Source organism: Cebidichthys violaceus, unplaced genomic scaffold, assembly GCF_023349555.1.
Source record: "Cebidichthys violaceus isolate CVI_PGR_0920_01 unplaced genomic scaffold, fCebVio1.0.p SCAF_19, whole genome shotgun sequence".
NCBI classification, from domain to species: Eukaryota; Metazoa; Chordata; class Actinopteri; order Perciformes; family Stichaeidae; genus Cebidichthys; species Cebidichthys violaceus.
The window spans coordinates 12579412-12600923 of record NW_027176361.1 but is presented as its reverse complement, the minus strand read 5'-3'; the positions used below and the strand labels follow the sequence as shown (position 1 = coordinate 12600923).

At 39.5% G+C, this 21512-nt stretch overlaps 1 protein-coding gene across 2 annotated transcripts in view; it reads right to left on the bottom strand.

The window, feature by feature from the left end:
* cunh4orf54 (chromosome unknown C4orf54 homolog) overlaps positions 1 to 17727 on the bottom strand; it is a 34495-nt gene extending 16768 nt beyond the window's left edge. Inside the window, exons 1-6 of one of the 2 annotated variants that reach the window (XR_011103341.1) lie at positions 17076 to 17727; positions 16770 to 16909; positions 16434 to 16635; positions 16053 to 16169; positions 15693 to 15892; positions 15309 to 15614 (exon numbers count right to left, since the gene is read on the bottom strand). The gene's annotated coding sequence lies outside the window, so the exon portion shown is untranslated. Of the gene's footprint in view, positions 1 to 15308; positions 15615 to 15692; positions 15893 to 16052; positions 16170 to 16433; positions 16636 to 16769; positions 16912 to 17075 lie in introns of those variants that run through there. The other variant, XR_011103342.1, reaches the window with a different exon arrangement.
* Between the last annotated feature and the right edge of the window lie 3785 nt (positions 17728 to 21512).

Here is a 21512-nt window from a genome sequence, read left to right as displayed (position 1 = left end):
ATATCTCCATAACAGCAAACATACATAACATATAATTAACATTTAGGTCATATATGTAATATACTGTTGAGAGTGAAATACATTGTAAAAGCTATCTGTGTCTCACAGCAAAGCAACACGTCTTCTTCAGCAGCTAATAGAGACTCATTGAGACACGTTCATGTATCTACATGAGTCATGATCAAAGGGCCACTCCAATGATTTAACATAAAGATCAGTTTACACATCAGCAGGAGTACTACTCAGCCTGTGAAATAAGTTGTATAATGTCCCCAGTGACTCTGGAGGGAATTTTATGAGGACTGCAGTGGTGGGCCGTCAGGGCCAGCAAAACCTTCTCTGCTGGCGTAGACAGAATCACAAAGTTATAGCTATTTTATAATTTAATTATTTTTCATAAATACACTACATGTATTTTAAATATTTTTTCCCATTAGCTTATTATCTCATTGCACAGCTACTGTCTTCCTCAGTTGCTCTGGTTCCAGCACAGCTTGTTTTAAGTAGAGCTTTTATCCAATCAGATTTCACCCCTATGCTGTCTCTACACTGTAACAAATTGCTGTAAAAATACAAGAAATTCTCAACAGTAATGTACTGTTCTTCGTAAATACAGCTGAATACAGTTAAATCCAGCAAAAGTTGAGGTGTTGGAAGATAAAAAAAAATGAACAGCGGCTGGGTCATTCTACAAAAACAGTGGAAGTGCTGTCACTTACTTTTGCAGACACCAAAATCCTTCAAGTTAAATAAATAATCACATAAATGATACATAATCAATAATTAAAGACTGTCCTTGGAATGATAAAACTAAATGTATTAATCTAATGTTCAATGTTCAATTTTGGCAATGTATTTAAAATCCTAAATTCTAGGAATTGTCTTGTCACTTTTACCATACATTAAAATGAAGCTTCTACTTTTCATTCAAAACTTCTTTTTTCATGAATTAAATCTTATTCACATTTACATTGAACATTACATTTATTAAATAGAACATTGACATAGTTAAAAATAGCTCATTATTATTAAGAATATCAAATAAATACCAGTCACATAGAATTACGTCATTGGTGTTACTGCTACACAAAACACTTTTATTTTGAAATACTACACTGACTATTTGAGGTTCTTCCTGGATCAAGAGGTCCTTGGAGGAAGTGCAGTGGACAAAGGTAATTGGTAAGTCAGATGTCTTACTTCATTTGTTTACAATATCATGATATATGTGAGAATTCTTAGTGAAGCTTTTAAGTCTGTCATTTGTGTTACTCATTTATTGCCAGCCGTGGTTAAAAACTGAACATTAAAACTGAATATATTGAACAGTTTAATGATTTTGATTTGCCTGAAAACATGTGGTCTGACACATGGCAGCCATTTTGTTAAAATTGTAGGTTTTTCTCTATATTGTCATTGGAGTTACTGTCACTGGTGTTACTCCTCCTCCTGGTAACACCAGTGACATTCCTGTATAAATGAGCCACATACAAGCTGCAAAAAGACATGAGGAGGAAAAAAAGTTAAAATTATTGTCTATTTGTACAGAAGACTCCATTTATATTCTGATGTACAGTATTTCATCAATGTTTTTGACAGGCAACGACAACAAGGAGGAAATATCCGTAGAAGCAATGGCCAAAGAAGACAGAGGAAAATCCAGGATTGGAGGAGAAACTAAAGCAGGTCACAAAACAATGTAACAAATACAAGAGAAGATACTTCTGTTTCACCAAACAGCAGCAATCAGCAAAAAATACTGTCTTATGTCAAGAATGTCATTGGTGTAATATTGCATCACAGGTGTTACTACGTGTATTTTCAGAGATGTGATATTATAGATGTATTTTTTTTTTTTGTTTCTAGCAATCTTTTGTGTGTTGATTGAGGATGCAATGATACGTTCATATTTTCCAGGTAGTATCTCACAATTTTTCTTTGAATATTCTTCATTTGTTAGTTTGGCAGAAAAAAATTATGCAAATCAAATAAATCCTTACAATGTTGTTTAAACGTGTGCAGTTTTATTAAAAAAAATTGAATAATCAAATATTTTTTCTCGGTCTCATCATTCAATTACTCTGCCTTAAGCTACATTTTCAGGTTGTTATGACAAAAAATATTTTTCTAAACATTTAATGTTGTTTACATTGTAGGTAACACCAATGACAAATAAACCGGACATGAATTCTTTAATAAAATATATAAAAATAATAAAAATACATTAAGCTCAACGTTTTGTGGATTCATGAAGTTTAGAAGTTAGTTAATGTTATACAATAAGTTTTTGGTATGTAAGTAAAAGTACATCTCAGCAGATCTGTACTACCTAGATTCCACCATTTCTGTAGAATGACCCGGCTACTGTCGAATCTTGCAGTATACTACAGTATTTTTTCCTTTTTCAGTTGACTAAGCCCGCCCATTAGTCTTCAAAATCACATGGCATCAAGTATCTACCGCTTAGTTAGCACATAGTCAACCTAAAGAAAGTGAACAAAAAGCCTTAGATATTATAGATCAGTGATTTTATAGAGGATGGAGGAATAACAATAAGAGAAGACGATTTTCCACGAACTCTGACCGAAGCACTGAAGTGGACCGAGCACCACCTGCTGCTTCACCTCGCCTGAAAACACCACACCGGACACCGTAGTCCATCCTGCCCCTGTGGCTTTCTGAACAAGGTAATTTGGATGTTATAAAAGTTAGCGTGACCGTGATCAGTCATTTTGTGTTGAATTTACATTGCATTGTATTGATTTTTTGCCGATAACGTGACTTGTTAGCATGCATGCTAACGTGCTCAGCTACCTTTAGCTAGCTTAACGTTACTCTCTTGATTGACAACATTTAATATCGTTATTTTTCTGTCCAACCACGTTACCAGCGAGAGTTATTTCATTTCCATAGACACCTGAATGTCTCAGCAATTGAATCAACAAGCTGAGTTAAGTTAGCTAACGTTAGCATGGTCATATTCATTTCACATTGAGGCTATGTTAACTTGGGCTAGCATTATGTTAATTTAATTTGGATTCAATTACTGTTAAATCAAAGGTAAGATATGATCCCGTATTGATGCTGTAAAATTTAAGTATGTGAAAGGACTGGACTTTATTTTGGAATTGACTGTGGGGCGAATGTTATTTCAAATAAAACGTGTTTTAGGAGTTGTCAAGTTGCTTTTCTCCCCACGAGGAAAGGGACACTTGGATATGATGCAAATATGAGCTAACACGTTGATTGACATGTGCACTGAGGTTATAGCTAACAGTTAACTGGCCTACTCTGTTTTGACATAATAATTGTGTTATCCTGTGAGAGAGTAGATTTTGTTGGACTGTTGAGAATATTTAGCTGGAAAGCCCTTTAGGCTGCAATATAAAGATGATAACTAAGCATAAAGATTGCTCTGAAGAAAGTCTAGTTCACTCAATTGCAAATCCAAGCAGCATCAGTGATTGTAATGATGAGTGTTGTGATATGCAACTTGAGAATCCCAGTCAGTCCAGTTATGAAGAAATGGAGGTCTACCCAGAAAAAGCAGACGAAGGACAATTTCTCCGAAATTTAGCCTTGTTTTACCTGAAGCTGCAAGCTAAATTGCTCCTTCCATCTTCTACTGTTCGAACAATCATTGAACACTGTCAGGAAATACATGACATAAATCAATCACACCTACTTTCCAAACTTCAAGAACAGTTGACTTCGCTTGGACTTAATGAAGCCGACGTAAACACTGTGATAGATACCCTGAAAAATGAGGATCTCTACAGGGCTTGCAATACCCAGACACTAAAAACTGACCAAAAGAGAAAAACATTTTTTAAAAGTAACTTCCAATATGTTGAGCCAGTTTCAATTTGTCTTGGTCAAAATGAGTCAGACAAAGAATGTTTTGCACAATATGTTCCGGTAAAAAACACCATTGAGTCTCTCTTGTCCTCCGAGTCAGTGAGGGAGCAACTACAGCAAGTAAAAACTAGAGTCCAACATGATAATGTTGTTCAGGATTTGTGGGATGGCACGAATATTAAAAATAACTTGCTGCTTAACACGGCCTCTTCTTAAGGCATAATCCTGTATCAGGATGCCTTTGAGGTAGTAAACCCCCTAGGGTCTGGAAGGAAAAAGCACAAGATTTTGGCCGTGTATCTGACCCTTGCAAATATTTTGCCCCACAACAGATCAAGTATTGATCAGATGCAACTTGTGCTGCTTTGTCGAGAGCAAGACCATAAGTATTTTGGACAGGATCTTGTGTTTGGCTCACTTGTGAAAGATTTAAAGGATTTTGAGCTGAATGGAGTAACTTTGCCGGATGGCCAGCTCTGCAAGGGAACCCTGGTTGCCATAGCGGGGGACGATTTGGGTTCACACAACATTGGGGGCTTCATTGAAAATTTTAGCAAGAGCTCACATTTTTGTAGATATTGTGAGATTGATCAGCAAGCATTTCTGGCAGATCCTCTGGCAAAGGGCCCTGACCGCACACCACAGTCATATCAGACACATGTTGAGGCTCGGAGTCATAATGTGGAAGCAAGTGTCTGTTGTGGCATTAAATTTGACTCCATCTTTAATAAGTTCACATATTTTCATGTATGTCAGCCTGGATTACCGCCCTGTATTGGTCATGACCTTTTTGAGGGCATTGTATCAACTGATTTGGCACTATACCTCAACCACCTTGTTTCAATGCAAAAAGAGTTTACTTATGTTGAACTGAATCAGCGCATAAACCAGTTTAAATATCTGGGTAATGACGGCAACAACAAACCTTGTGAGGTGAACCCAGCGGCTGGAAAACTCTCTGGACATGCAGTTCAGAATTGGTGTTTCCTGAGAATGTTGCCAGTATTGATTGGTGATAAAAATAAAAAGCCCTGGAGACAGTGAGGTGTGGCAGCTTATCTTACAGCTGAGAGAGATTGTGGAGCTTGTTTGTGCTCCAACCATTTCCATAGGCCAGATAGCATATCTAAGGGTTCTGATTGATGAGTATTTGCATACCAGAAAGCAGACTTTTGGGGATCATCCACTTAAGCCTAAGCTTCACTACCTAAATCATTATCCAGAACTCATTGTTCACTTTGGGCCACTCATCTGTCTGTGGACATTAAGATTTGAAAGTAAGCACACTTACTTCAAGCAGTGTGCAAGAAAGCTGCATAACTTTAAAAACCTCTGTGGAACCCTTGCTGAAAGACATCAGCTTTTGCAATGCTGGGAGTCTATTCCCACCGTCTGTTGTGGTAGAGAACGGAACTGAATTCATCGTGGGAGACTACAATGATAAAATAAGACAGTCAGTTGCTCATCTAAACTTTGATCCTCTAAATACCCTCATCAGTCATAATGTGACCGTAAAAGGGACATTGTATAAGAGCGACATGTTTGTTGTGGTAGGTCATAATGATGATGGCCTAGTAGTAGGAAATATCAAAAAGGCTGTCATTCATAAGAATTCAGCAGTGTACTTTATCACTGAGGTATATCAGGCTGTACGTCAACCTTACAATAACGCTTATCACATTAAACTATTACAGGAAGCCTACCGTTGTGTCAATCAAGCAAAGCTGCTTGATTACTACCCACTGCCTCAATATTCAGTTTGGGGCATGTCTTTGCTAACTCTTCACCATTCTGTCCCCACATTTTAGAATCATGTCATCCATCGGTGAGCAAATAAAGGTCATCATCCTCAAAGTTTTGCCCAACCTGTGTGAGGATACTCAACAACAGGTTATCACTGCACTTGAAAGCTCTGGTGTGGAATCATTAGAAGACCTCAAATATGTGCAGCATGATGAAATCAGAGACCTTATGCCTGTTATACAGTAAAGGAAACTTCTGGAAGCATTCAAAATGGGTAATTATCAATAGAGTTAGTTAGTTAGTTAGTAGTTTTTCTGTCCAGTTAAAGCTTCAGTAATAAGTAATAAACAATACTGTTTAGACTGCACTGACAAATGCATTGAACACACAATTAAGTCAAAACAATAAATTGAATTGCCATGCAAATTCACTATCACTAGTGTTTATGATATCAATTTGCATGTATATGGGACAAAGATTGTAAAAACTGATGTCATATACTTTTATTTTATTTTTGTATGTGTTGTATATGTTTCAGAAACTACTAGTTACCCTTGATGTCCAAATCTTGCCAGTTGACTCAACACATACAAGTCCGTCTTTGGTCTCCAGTCTATTGCCTTCTTCCACTTCATCTTCACTGTCAAGCTCTTCACAAGCATCATCACCGTGTACTTTGAGCCAGGTGAGCCAATCAGCCAACATGTCCATGAAATGGTACGAAAACTTTAAAGTTCCATGGGCTCAAATGCCAGAGGAAGTGCAGTCAGCCATTGCCAACAGCAAGAGACCTGCTCCTGACAAGCAACGCCAGATGATTCGGATCATTGTGGATGAAATTCGAAAATACGAGGCTAACCCCACACGCAATGAATGTCTCACAATCTGCCGAAACATTGTTAGGCAGTACCCAAATAGTTTTGCCGATATGACACCAGGGGGTGTCATCATTGGTGGTGGGTTTACATCACTGCTTTCTCAAGTGAAAATACGAATTGAGAACATGAACCGTGCAAGGACATTGAAACGACTCAGATCATCAAGACTGTCTGAAGGACAACTGCAGAGGCCAAATGATTCTTACGGATGCTCACAATTTCAGCCAGAACTGCCACCAGAAGAAACCACTGAGACAGTGGAGCAGAAGCGGCAACAATTGGTGAACATCTACAGCCAGGAAGGTATTCACGGTGGTGACAAGGGAGAAGTGCTAAACCTCATGAAAACAACATTCTGTCTTCACATCAATCAGACACCAGCCCCTTCCATTGAAGATTTCAGAATGCAGTGGCCTTACCTTTTTACCCAAAGGGGCATTTACTGTCACTTTGAGTTACTAACTGACATCAACGTGTTGCATGCCTTGGAGCTATCCATTGAAGAATGTGGAAAAGAAATCGAGAAGTATTTAAGGATAAATGCAAAGAACACAGATGCACAATCCGTCGTCTCCCAGGGTGAAGGTGGGGAGTTGACTTCTCCAGCTACTACGTATTGAAATTGCAGTACCAAGAGGAAGCTGCAAGGACACTAGAGTTTGTTCAAAGGTAAATCTTCTGCAGTCTTAAAAATTGTTTGGATATTTTTCTGAAGGTTAATATGTTGCAGAATGATTGAGCTTGTAGCCTTGATGTGAGAACGTGTAGAACAAAAATCAGACCTTGTATGTTCACATTTTTTTTCTCACAAATATGTTAGATGAAAATAAGATTATTCTCTCATTATTAGTAGACTCAGAGGTCATTATAATGAAATCAACTTAGAATTTGTATTTGTTTATTCCAATGGGGTTCATTATTAAGTGCAAATACTCTTTACTTACCACACCTAATATATATCTGCTTTCTCTGTTATTTAGGCGCTTCATTGGTCTCAACCCAGAAAGGGGGACAAAGGCCAACCAGGGAAAGGCGGTGTCCAGAAAGACAGGGAAGCTGGTCCACAAGAAGGCAGCAGCTGTCAATCCCCATGTGGCCACCCTCATAAAAAACCTCCTGGACTTTGACTGGGGCTTTATGTAGTCCACAGAAGATCTCCACGCAGGACCTCACATAGGAGGAAGGATAGCCCACACTGCATCCTGGTATTCTTTTTTCCTTTTAACATAAGTTCTATCCAGTTGTCTCAAACGTGCAGTTACAGTTTTGTTGTTTTACATTTAGCATACTATAAGAGTTTTATATACAGTAGATTGTTGAGAATCTGTTTAATGCTATTCAGTGTTCTGGTCTGATTGTACTAAAATGTAATTACTTACAATGTTTTTTGCTCCTGAATGTGTTTGATACATTTGCTTTAATGAATGCAATTTTATATGGTGCTTTTATTATTTGTATTTTGAAAAAATATGTTCACTGTAAAATTGTTATAGAATGTGTTTGACACTGGTTTGGCTATAATAAAAGCTTATTAATGACAGGCCATCTCTTGTTTGAGTCGTTTCTATGCTAGCAATTTTCAGGGGTTTTATTTTGAAATGTAACATTTTTAATCATTAGCTTCTAGCAGTGTCATACTGTAAATATACATTCTACAGTACTGTAACCAATTTTACAGTAATTAACTGTTCATGGACATTACAGTAGGAACACTAAAATAACAGTATAATGCATTTTCTATACAGCACTGTACTGTAATATGTTTACAGTATTAAACCGTTGTTGTAAATGACAGTAGGTACGCTGTAGAAATACAGTTGAAAGCTGGAAGCTGTAGCTGCCAGCTGTTAACTGTAATTTAACGGGGAAATTTGTTACAGTGTAGGTTAAAAAAATCTGCCTGGAGGCCTTCAGAATTACAAGTGAATCTCTTTGCAATTAAAGTAAATGGGGACGGTATTGTTGATTGTCATAGTGTTCAACCAATGAGTTTTTTAGTTTGACATGTTGGGCATATTCTTTAACATGTCAGAGCCAGCTGGCCTAGCCATACGTGATTGGTCGGTGGGCTAGCGTGACATGTTTGGCAGTGACAATCCCAATATCTACTGCCTCCGTTGAACGGACATTTTCAGCCCACAAACTCATTAAAACATATTCAAAATGCTCCAGGTCCCACAATTTTTACTCTTTATACACCATTTTTGACCAAAAAAGCTTGGAAATGTTGTGCAAATTTTTTAACACCACAAACATAAAAAACACATCAGAGCGTTTGGCAGAGTCTTAGCTTTCTCGTGATACCCATATTTTGGCATTCAGACTCCTGCTTTTTGTTAACCATTGTAATGTCCTGGGGTCTATTTAGACCCCACTCAATGTTTAACATCTCTAAATAAATGAGACATAATTTTTTTGCTTCATATCTAATGACTTTTCCTAATTTAATGGGGACAACTGGGTAAACATAAACTCAACATGTTGATATGTACAAGTGACATGTAAAGCCATTTAAACACCCCAAAAATATCTCTTTCCAATTTTAGGTCAATCAGTGAGATTTATTGTGATATGCATATTTCTCCATAGTCGTATGTTCAAATTGCTGGGATCAAAATAGACCCCAGGATTGTGGTGAAGTGGGACCTCTGCTCGCAGGAGGCCGCGGACCTCTCGCTCTTTCGTTGTTGTTTGAGCAACGAAGTCACGCTAAGAAAAATCAGCTGGATCCGGCTTACAATGAAAAAGTATTTATAATTCACAAATGCTAAAAGACAATTACAAACTGAATTACACTGTCGACAGTAAGGAATCGCGAAACCGAGTTCAAAGACTCTCCCCCCCTACCGGCCTACAAACGCCAGTTTACAGTAAAGAGGATCGCCAAGAACTGAACAACATCTCTCCGAACAATGTTTTTATACCCAAAAGTCAGTAGTTTACTTTCAAAAGTCCATTATCAGCTTTGTGATTGGCTGGAATCTGATTGTCTCCTCCTGTCCTCGGACAATGCTCTCCATTGGTCTAAGTGATCCGCATAATGTCTGAACAGTGTCCTCTGGTCCGACCTGTCCTCCTCCTCATAAAACTGCGTTTACCCGACCCCCATGTTTTCTTAGGGCTGTCTTCATCTACATCTCTGTTTGATCAATACATCTCCTTCCCCCACTGTTAACACCTTACATTCCTGAAGTCAGCTCACCAAACTCATCACATTATCATACAGTTGTTTTCGGATCTGAAAAGCCTGTCTCAAAGGTCTCTCTCTTTCCCTCAAAACATTCAGTAACTGTATTTTATAGTTTGATACATAGAATGATTATACTTTTATGATTTCATTTTCAACCCCAGAGGACAAAATCCGACAGCGCAAATGAGATTCACGCGTGCGCACAAATCAAACAGCCGTGCATGTATTTTACTTTGACGAGTGCTTTTACATTACTCCGTGAGCGAAATTCACTCAAGTCCGCTCACGAAACTTTACTCTGCTTGCTCGGGAAACTTTAACCTGCTCCTTTGTGAGCCTTTTAGCTGCTCGCAGTTTTTCCTTTTGACAGTAAGTGGGCGGACCCAGATTTTCAGATTGCACTACCTGTGCAGTAATAATGTACATCTTACTGCACGGGTACTTTTACTTTCTGCACTTACAGTAAATATTGTTGATAACAACATACTTGACTAAGGTTTTGAATGCAGGTAGTAACTCGTAATGGATTGTTTCATCAGTATTAGTACGTTTACTGCAGTGAAGGATCTGAATACTTTTTCATCCACTAATTACTTGTCAGTGATTTAAGTAGGGAAAACAGTTAATATAGAAACAGTGGTCCCTAACCTTGGCTACAGATCCTTGAGCGCGTCCAAATTGTTGCTCATATTATATACAACTACATTATATCTCTTCTGTAAACACACCAGTATGATTAAATATGATAACATCATGTTTTAATCAATTAATATCAAAGAGTTTCTTTGAGCTGTTTGTCAGAAGAGGTTTGACTATCAAACACACATTGTCTGTAATAGAATGATGAGTGAATTTAAATTAATCTGAGCAACTTGACTCATTTACAAGAGAAGCAGCGCGGCTGTTTGATTAGTCGGCCTGTCTGTCTGTCTGTCTGTCCGTCTCTCTCTCTCTCACACACACACACACACACACACACACACACAAGAGCCTGTTATTTAATAACCTCTGTGTATGTGTCAAATATTATGATTCCGGTTCCTCTCCCCCTCTCTCACCCACCCAGTCCCACCCTTTCAAAATAAAAGCCCCATAGAGTAACTGTATCTTAACATGAAGCTCAGAATGAGGTTCGTACAAGGCTTCTCAAACAAAGGTATATATCTCAAATACAGAAATGATGGGAGCATTAGCTCGGTCAGCGAGAACGCAGGCGTCGGTGGCTCATGAGACCGTAGACTCGCTGCGTATGATATACCGGTGTCGATGAACTCAGGGCGCGTGAGGTACGAAGTCTTCCAGTCCTCGGTCACGCGACGGAGGGCTCCGATCCTTTCCGTGCACATGAAACAATCGTTTTGTGTTGGCAAAACAAGCCTCAAATATAGACAAAACTAAATGTGCAACTTGTATCCATTTTATTTCAATTTCACACAAGGTACGGGTGAGGTACGGAGCTTCGGTCAGCGGGAACGCAGGCGTTGGTGGCTCAGGATATGGTAATGTTGGGGCTTGAGGCTTCCATCGGGGTCGATGAGCTTGGGGTGCATGAGGCACGAAGACTTCCAGTCCTCCGCCACAAACAGAGGGCTCGGATCATTGCCATGCACACGAAACACAACCGTTTTGTGAAGGCAAAACGAGCCTAGAATAAAGACAAACCAAATGTACAACTTGTATCCATTTTATTTCAATTTCACACTAGGTATGAGTGTTGTATGGAGCTTCGGTCAGCTGACGCAGGCGTTGGTGGTGTATGAGACCGTAAACATGGGGTGTATCGCGTTCATGTTTCAAGTTGGACAAATGTTTGAAGTTGGACAAATGGTTTGAAGTTGGACAAATGTTTCAAGTTGGACAAATGGTTTGAAGTTGGACAAATGTTTCAAGTTGGACAAATGTTTCGTGAGACATCGCGACTTCCATGTGAGGCACGAAGACCTCCAGTCCTCCACCACACAACAGAGAGCTTGGATCATTGCCATGCACACGAAACACAACCGTTTTGCTAAGACAAAACAGAGTCTCGAATAAAGACAATCCAAATGTACAACTTGTATCCATTTTATTTTAATTTCACACATGGTATGAGTGTGGTACCGAGTTTCGGTCAGCGAGAACGCATTCGTGTGTCTCAAGAAATGTTTGCTCAACACCCTATATGGGACCAGAAGCAAAGGTGAGCTCCACGGACTGGAGCTTGGCACAGAAAATCCATTTTCCAGGAGATACTCAACCTCTTTCTGCATTGCAGCCCGCTTCACTAGATTAATACGGTACTTAAGCGTGCTGCTTAATGGGCTTTTTTACACCAACATCTACATCATACCGTAACACTGTAGTTTGGGTGTTCTCTAGACTTGGACACAAGTGGCTCACGCAATCCATTCCCCCCAAGACTGTCTGGTGGTGACATCACAGTCGATATACACTGCACAGGAACTGCAGATGGCATGTTGGACTTACCACAGACAACTAAGATTTTAGCTTGTTGACATGGCACACCTGGGACTTTTTTTAATTACATAATCTGTAACTTTCACCTTTCGCTCAACCTCGTAAGGACCACAGAACTATACCTGGAGACAAGAACCAACCACAGCTAACAAAACCAACACCCGGTCTCCTGGAAGAAAACTATGACAGAGTTTTCCTGTCATATCTTTTTTTTAATTTCAGACTGTGCGAAAAGGAACTGCGAGCCTTTGTGTCACTTTTCTGGTCAGCTTGCTGAGCCCTAATTAGCTGATGTTTATCTACTGCCCAACACAAATGATCCTCCTCTGTCACCACCTCAACAGAACCAGGGCCACTTTATGTTTCAGAGGAGGGGCTGAACGAATCAGAAAGATTTGCTAACTCACCCAGTTTACGAGTCTGGGCACGTGTTACAACACAGGCTGGGAAAATGGGTAGCTCGCTGCTTGAAGTGGGACTAATAACAGACACATCAGCTGTAGGTGTTTCAGTTACCTCGGGAATAGCAGGAAAAACTTTATCCCCAGCTAAATCATTCCCAAGAATGAGATTAATCCCTACAATGGGCAGCCAATCTCTCACGGCAACTCACACTGGGCCAGAAGTGGTATACGTAAAACACTCAATTTTATTCCCCACACCAACAGGTCAGAGCCACATTAAGACTAACCAGAGAACGGCACCACACACCGTCGAGCCACAGAATGCTTCGCCCCAGTATCTCTTAAAATGGATAATGGGACCTTGTTCACCTCACGGCACAGGGAAAAGTAACCCTGTGAAATGAAAGGTTTAAAGGAATCATCAATATGTTGCTTTGGTGATTCCTCTGTTCATTTAAATAAAGGACTATGCGCTCTGGTAGCCACTTTTTAAACTCTTCCAACAGCACTAGCTGCCGTAGTAGCACAAAATCACCAATTTAGCTGGATTGACACCATTTATCAAATAGCAATTCCTTTCACACACGTAAACTCAATGTACGTCTAGTTGACATTCTTTCCACCACTTCTAAACTTCTGCCTCTATGCTTCAGGCACTAGCTCATGTGCATGTAGCACCGTAGCCTTAACAATATCACAACAACAAAAGAGCTGCTCATATGAAGGCAAATCACTGTCAAAATCCGAGAGCGCAAATGAGAAAAACTTGCGCGCGCGCACAATTCAAACAGCTGCGCGTGTATTTTACTTTGTCGAGCGCTTTTACGTCACTCCGCGAGCGAAATTCCCTCTTGCACGTTTTCGAAACTTTACTCTGCTCACTCGCAGTTTTTCTTTTTGACAGTATGGGGGCGGACCCAGTCTCCGTTGTATCTCTACATCTAATTGGTTACAATTCTCGTCTTTGAATAGACCGGATATCACTGTGACACAGACGCTAGGTCTGTTAGAGGTGGTTTTCAATCCGCCACTAAACACTACTCCACTACTCAGAATGTTTTACATTTGTCTGACAGGTTTTGTAAACTTTTCAGACTGTAGAGGCTGATGAATTACAAATTATGTTAATAGCGTTTTGAAATACAATAATTAAAAATGTGTTTCTCTTGTAAATGGAGTCAAGTTGCTCAGATTGATTTAAATTCACTCCATCATTCTATTACAGACAATGTGTGTTTGACAGTCAAACCTCTTGTGACAAACAGCTCTTTGATCTTAATTGATTAAAACATGATGTTATCATATTTAATCATACTGGTGTGTTTACAGAAGAGATATAATGTAGTTGTATATAATATGAGCAACAATTTGGACCCGCTCAAGGATCTGTAGCCAAGATTAGGGACCACTGTTTCTATATTAACTGTTTGCCCAACTTAAATCACTGACAAGTAATAAGTGGATGAAAAAGTATTCAGATCCTTCACTGCAGTAAACGTACTAATACTGATGAAACAATCCATTACGAGTTACTACCTGCATTCAAAACCTTAGTCAAGTATGTTATTATCAGCAAAATGTACTTTAAGTGCAGAAAGTAAAAGTACCCGTGCAGTAAGATGTACATTATTACTGCACAGGTAGTGCAATCTGAAAATCTGAGTCTGTGTCACAGTGATATCTAGTCTATCCAAAGACGAGGATTGTAACCAATTAGTTGTAGAGACTGGGTCCGCCCACTTACTGTCAAAACGAAAAACTGCGAGCGAGCGAGCAGAGTAAAGTTTCGCTCGCGCGAGAGGGAATATCGCTCGCGGAGTGATGTGAAAGCACTCGACAAAGTAAAATACGCGTGTGGCTGTTTGATTTGCGCGCGCGTGAATCTCATTTGCGCTCTCGAATTTAGACAGTGATTTGCCTTCATATGCTCACCCCTACCACTACATGGACTGTTATTAACATATATACGATATCACAATACGATCCGTATCACAGCAATCCCCTTTGCTGTGCAGCACGGTCCGGTTGGGTGCCGGAGAGGGAACCGGCCTCCACAGGTTCCCTCTTATTTCAGGCCTCATCAGTCTCAAGTCCAATCACCTGCAATTCACATTGTACAGCACCACCCTCAGGCAGGGAGGCACACAGCATTTCTGATAGATGGATATATATATATTGTATTAATTTTATTTAAATTTCACACATGGTATGAGTGTGGTATGGAGCTTCGGTCAGTGAGAACACAGGCGCCGATCAGACAGGTATAGCCGTAAGCAAGTTTGTTTCCAACACATAGAAACTAAAAATTGCAGTCTTTTATAGTAACTTTAGTACACGTTCATGTTGAAAACATCTCATTTTATGTTCAAAGGGACCTCGATTTTAAAAAATGAAGCAGTTCTTTGAATGGTCAAGAGAGTGGGGTGAATGGTGAATTAAACTTTACTTTTCTTCACAGAGAACTCTGACCTGTTGGGTTGGAACCGGCTTGAAAAAACTCTAATACAAACAGTAGGTCAATTGCAAAATGTTAACGAACCTAAACCAGTTCATTGATTAAAATTCCAAAAATAAGAAAATATTGATATGATATTGATTGATTCTCTTTTCCCTTTTTACCGTTACCCACCTCTTTGTATACGTCTCTTCTTCAATCTTGCCTTTTTCTCACATATTTCTCAAGTGAAAAAGCAGCAGTGTACTCTGCCTTATGGAGAGAGAAGTGAAAAAGCTTACAGCACCTGGTATTCCCAGGCGGTCTCCCATCCAAGTACTAACCTGTCATGATCTGACTTGGCTGGGAGGTGTGTCTTCTGAGTTTCAGGCTGGGTGAGCAGGTTTCCGTGGAAACCAGGGCGGAGTCTGGCTGCTGCCTGCTGTCACACCTGTTCTTCATTCACCATCATCAAGAACCCTACTTAAGGAGCAGCAGGAGCACCAGTCTTCGCCAGATCGTTTTACCATTCCAGTGGTAATCAGGCCAGCTCTTGTCTCTCGAGTTTTCTTTGACTAAAGAAGTTGTTGTGTGTTTAACCTGTCTCCTCGTTCCAGTCTCATTCCTCCCGAGTCTGTCGGATCCCCTGGCTTCAACAAATGAAGAATGACTAAGTTACATGGAGGGCTATCTCTTTATCAAAACAGTACGATTGGAACAATGTGTACCTTCTTTGACTCGATAAGTTTGAGTATTATGTCCTCATTTATCTTTTTGGGGGGATGTTTGTTGTCATCAGTTTTTTTTTTCATTGCCTTTTTGACCTCAGTTTTTGGGAGAATGTTTCCAACTCTGGTGTGCTCTCCCATCCACGGTGCCAAAGTGGAGTGGTGAACAGATGTGCTGTATGGGTTTGCCACAGATGACCCTATTTGTAAAACATATAACATTATAAATTCATTTGTTCAAAGGTTTAGTTAGTGTAGCATAGCATTGTTTGAAAGTGTATGGTTGATACCATTGTGCGTTAACTTAATTTTTTTTTTACACATTTATAATATAGATCGCTTTCACAATGTAATCCAAACCTGATACAAGGCCTTCTGCTATTTGTGACCTGTCCAGATCCGACCATGCCTTTACAACATCCACTTCAAGGTCTTTCTCAGATATGGTTTCTGGATCAGGCCTTTTAAATGTCCCAACTGCAAATTAATTTGTTAACACAATTACAAAGGCATGACAAACACAACCTTTCATAGAGAAACATCCCTTAACCTCTACCTACAAATCTGTAATTCCAACAAGATGGAAAATATTCCATAACAAGATTTTGAAGGAAGTCATTAAATATAGAATACTTGCACATCTAACATCCCTGATACAGTCACACATTTGTATCTGTAAGAATCTTCATCAATATTGGAATTTTACTATAAAGATATTACAGAAATCTAAAATATTCTTACGTGGGACATCAAAGGCCAGTTTCCAATTTGCATCTGCTACTACGACAGCTGGGTGGTATCCACACTGGTAGCAATAGAAGTCAAACTGGAAGTTTGTCAATGAGAGGAAGTGATGGAATGCTCTCCTCACTATTTGGTGATGGTACCAGTTGTCATTGAAGAATGATAGCGTGTCCAACATGCGTCCACTGGTTGTCTTGTTCTGTTATTTAACAACATAGTAAAGTGATATCCATGAGCAATATATAATTTACATAGTTTACTATGCTTAACCTTTTTCTGATAAATAATTGCTGACTTTGATTGAAGTACACAAAGCATTATTGACTGCCTTACCGCCAAACCAGACAGCAGAAGCTCACACAATGGCAGTGTTAGGATGACCCGGTTGTTAAAGTTGTGGAATCCAGAAGAATATTCCTGGAATCTCACAATATTCGCACACGTTGGGCACTCTTTGGCAGCAACTGAGACACCTAATTGGAAAAGTACACGTAATAGTTGTATTATATATATATATACACAAAACCTTCAGTTCTTTATCGTCATATCTGTTATTGAGGCCAGATATAAATGTGATCTTATGAGGGGTACATCCATGCAAGAAATAGACTAATTTAAGGACTTTATTTAATGATTTACCTTTTTGGACATAGCTTATCCCATACACCATTGCTTGGGTGGTCACAATTTTGGAGGGATTTAGTGCTGGAGGGGTGGGCCCTGGACAGTAGGGGCAGGTGTTTTCAGAGGGGATGAAACATTGGGGTGGCTTCACAGATAAGTCTTGCAGGCATGGGATGCGCTTTTTGTTGCCAGGTACTCAGTCACTAAACAAATGTTTTGAGTGTTCAGGTTGTGTGGCTCACACGTGACAGTGGTTTCAACCATATGGGTTTCCAAGTCATCAATGTCCTCGACTTGGATATCAGAGGATGCTAGGGTGCCTGGGGACTGCTGGAAAATCCACCACATTCCCATCATATGATGGATGCAACGGTGCGATCTTCCAGTTCCCCGACACTGACAGTTCCACTGTCCACCCACTGAATCAAATGTCACTCTCGTCCTCCCAAAGTGACACCAGTTGTCCATTTCATTTGTGAATACTGAAAAGAAGTACCACCGTTGAGAGTATCCCTCATCTCCAAAAAAAACTGGAAAAACACTGTCCACTCCATTATTGTTGGCAGCAATGTTCAGCTTTTCACATTTGTCACCCCACTCGGACGTCATCAACCCTTTGCGAACCATGTCCTGCAGTGAGGTAGATGTGAGGACTGCTGGCTTAGCATAGGGTTTGGCCGTCTTCGTTCTTTCGAGGTGAACGCATTCCTTTTCAGGATTTCCTGACGACCAAGCAATCTGCATGAATGTGCGGCACTTCTCTACCCACAGTCAAGTTGAGGTGGATATGTCGATTTGACGACATGAATTGGAAAGACCGGACTATGTTGATATTTTGGAGTGACGTATATTCCATTTTTTATGTCGATACATATCATTGGTGTAGTTTCTAGATTATGTACCTCTCTGATATGCCTTCTTAAGTTTTTTGGTGCACTGAGTGTTGCTGGGCAATACGAACAGGCACAATGGTCAGGGTTTGAGTCCAACTTCTTTGCGGAGTCATCTGTGTCTGCTTTTCTTTTTAAAGTGCTTGGCTTCTCTGCAAAAACAAAAACAAGAACCTTTATCCCAGCTTTCAATGTAAAACATTTAAACATTGATTAAAGGCTTTAAATAATTAATGTTTAAACCACAATACTCAAGCTATAGAATCCTTGCCTTTTACATATGGTGTTTATCTAGGAGGTGGTTTTGTAACTGTGGGGTAGAGAGAACCAGACTCTCTCGAGTCTGGTTCTGTTTAGCCACACAATGGAAACTGCAACCATTGACATTGCTAGTGAATACACAACATTGATGACCAATGACCACCTGACACACCAAATTTAGTCAAATGACAGTACAGCTATTATGAGGGACAGAATTCAATTTGATATTTTCACAACCTTTATCAGAATGTAGTTATGAGTCTAATGTGTAATCTGAAAATATGGAATACAATATCTCAGCAGTCTGTTTGTGCCACCTGCCAAGACATACAGCCTACAGAGCATTTATAGGCCAGTAACATTTATTTGATTGTTTGATGTTTGTGTCCCAATGCGCTAGATATGAAATACATAGGTTATTTTCATCGACAGCAATATTGTGGCAAACTGTATGTGTCATTTTATATGTTATACCACAGCTTAAGGACAACGCAGGAGCATATCCTCCTGGAGAACTAATTGTGGGACTATAGCACTATTCCAAGACTGTTCATCAGATATGAAAGAAAGCCAAAAGTAAGAAAAATAATGATTGCCATGTATTACCTTGCTTTTTGTCTGATGCAATACCTGCAGGAGATAGAAGTTGCTAAAATGTTGCACTAGCATTAGATAATTGTAATGGTCATTCCATGAAAGTTCACTTAATAAAACTAAAACATGCACCCCAATATCAGAACAAAATAAAACAAACTGATTCACTAAAGTGAAAATTATAGCTGGACCAATACCAGTGCAAACTGCAACTCTCTACTCGCCGGCCATCAGACCTCTGGAGCTTGTCCAGAAAGCCGCAGCTTGCCTGGTGTTCAATCACCCCAAGTTTTCCCACACAACTTCCTTTCTCCGTTCTCTACACTGGCTACCTGTAAGAGCTCGCATCCAGTTTAAGACTCTGGTGCTAGCCTATAGGGCAGTGAAAGGAACAGCTCCTTCGTATCTCCAGGCCACGGTCAAGCCTTACACCCCCGCCCGACCACTTCGCTCTACTGCCTCGGGGCGATTGGTTTCCCCGTCGCTCAGAGGTCCTGGCGGCCGATCGACCCGGTCACGGCTGTTTTCTGTCCTGGCCCCACAGTGGTGGAATGAACTTCCCACTGACGTCAGGACAGCGGAGTCGCTGCCCATCTTTCGGCGCAGGCTGAAAACCCACCTCTTCAGGAAGTGCTAGCCTGAGCCTTCCACTTAGCACTTATTGTATTCATACTAGCTTGTTGCACTTATTGTATTCGTATTACTTATAGCACTAACTGTTTTTCTTTGTTTCTGCACTGTACTTTGGTTCTGAGTTATGCTCTGCTTCATGCTCTTAGATGCTTGTTTGGAAAAGGAAATGTACTTATGACTTCTGGTGACTAGTAGTTCTTTTGATTACCAATGTTGAATGCACTTATTGTAAGTCACTTTGGATAAAAGCGTCTGCTAAATGACTAATGTAATGTAATGTAATGTAAATTGCAAATATCCTATGAGCACTGACAAACTTTAATTACCAAAATGTGAGGGCTAAGTGATAATAAATTAATGGGTGACGGTGTAAGGGCTTAAAAATCCTTGTGAAAAATACAAGTCCTTTGTGAAATCACATGGCCAGTCCAAAACATTTCTGTGGGCAGTACAGCACAATATTTATATACAGTATTCTTTGAGAAAATATGATTATTTCAATTGTCAGGTGTATCTTGAATTGCGATATGTTTATGCTTATTATTTTTCCCAATGCTCAACATATTATGTTATAAACTGTTATAAAGCTGTCCCTCTCTCTCCACACACACACACACACACACACACACACACACACACACACACACACACACACACACACACACACACACACACACACACACACACACACACACACACACACACACACAGAGGAGTTGATTATATTTATCTCCATGGATTTACTGCTTGGTGATGTTGGTTAACATCAGATTAAGATGTATGTAATGCCACAGCAGAACACCTACCATGTGTGCCTTTTAAATGCTTTATGAAGTTGCCTGAACGTGCAAAAATTCTAAATTTACAGAATGGGCAATGGTAGTGGCTTCTGGATGCTTGCTCGCTGTCTTTGCAGAAGCAGGCCACCACAAATTTCTCTGAAAGACAAATAAAATAAATTGGTAAAATGCATTACAATCTCCAAATAAAACAATTAAATTACATCATACACCTTGCTATAGATCAGCTGTACTCCATACCTCCATTGTTTTCCACAAAAAAACTGCACCTCTGAGATGCTTATTGTGAAGGTGATGCTTATTTGCGAGTTCCTTTTCTTGACAGAATACACACTGAGAACCAGCACAGGCCAATAATGATGCAACATCGGAGAAGGTCTGGTGTGAACCTGCGAAGAACAACAGCATCAACACCCTTCCCCCACTCCTTAAACTTCTGAGCTTAAGTTAGTTGGTAGCCCATATTGTAAATAAATCTGCCTGATGATTTTAACATTGTGTATAATTTATTTTAGTTTTTCCTTTCATTTTGGCTACTTTTAAAACTTTGATTTAGGCTATTATTTTTTAGCCCTTCTCACCTTCCATTTTTCATACTCGTTTTAGATGCAAAGCCACCATCTCAAGAGTCTGCAGATACAGTCAAGAAGATGGTCAAATAGAAATGGCAACAGATGAATACAATAACACTTGTAATAGTAGCAACAAAAAAATCCTGAACTTATTATGCATATCAAACAAATATATTATTTATACCAAATGTTTATTTGTTATTTCGGTGGATTGTTAGCGAAAGACAGTGGCCATTATTGTCAAGCCAGGCTGGCAGAGTAAACAAACTAAAAATCTCTAGATTTAGACTCTAAAAATAAGTTTTAGATAATAATTGTACGTGCCATTATAAGAAGCACTAAATGAGTAACGTAATAGTCATTTTAATCATGAGCATGTCAATTAAAATTAACAAAATGAACATGCATTCAAAAAGTATCGGCAGACTTAGTCTGATTACCTTACACGGTCTCTCCAGTCGTTAGGTATAGGCTCTTGGTGGTCATGTGTTTACGCTCTGCAGGGTTGCCAGGTATGGAAGGTAATTTAAATATTGCAGCCTCAAATCAACCGAAAATGTGGCAGGAAAAAGGGTTGCGTTATACCATAATAATCATTTTTGGAAATTAGTAACAATTTCCAACATTTTTAAAGCCTACGATTCTCACAAAAATGTAATGTAGTAGGCTACATACCATTACTTTGATCCTCCATCTTAAATT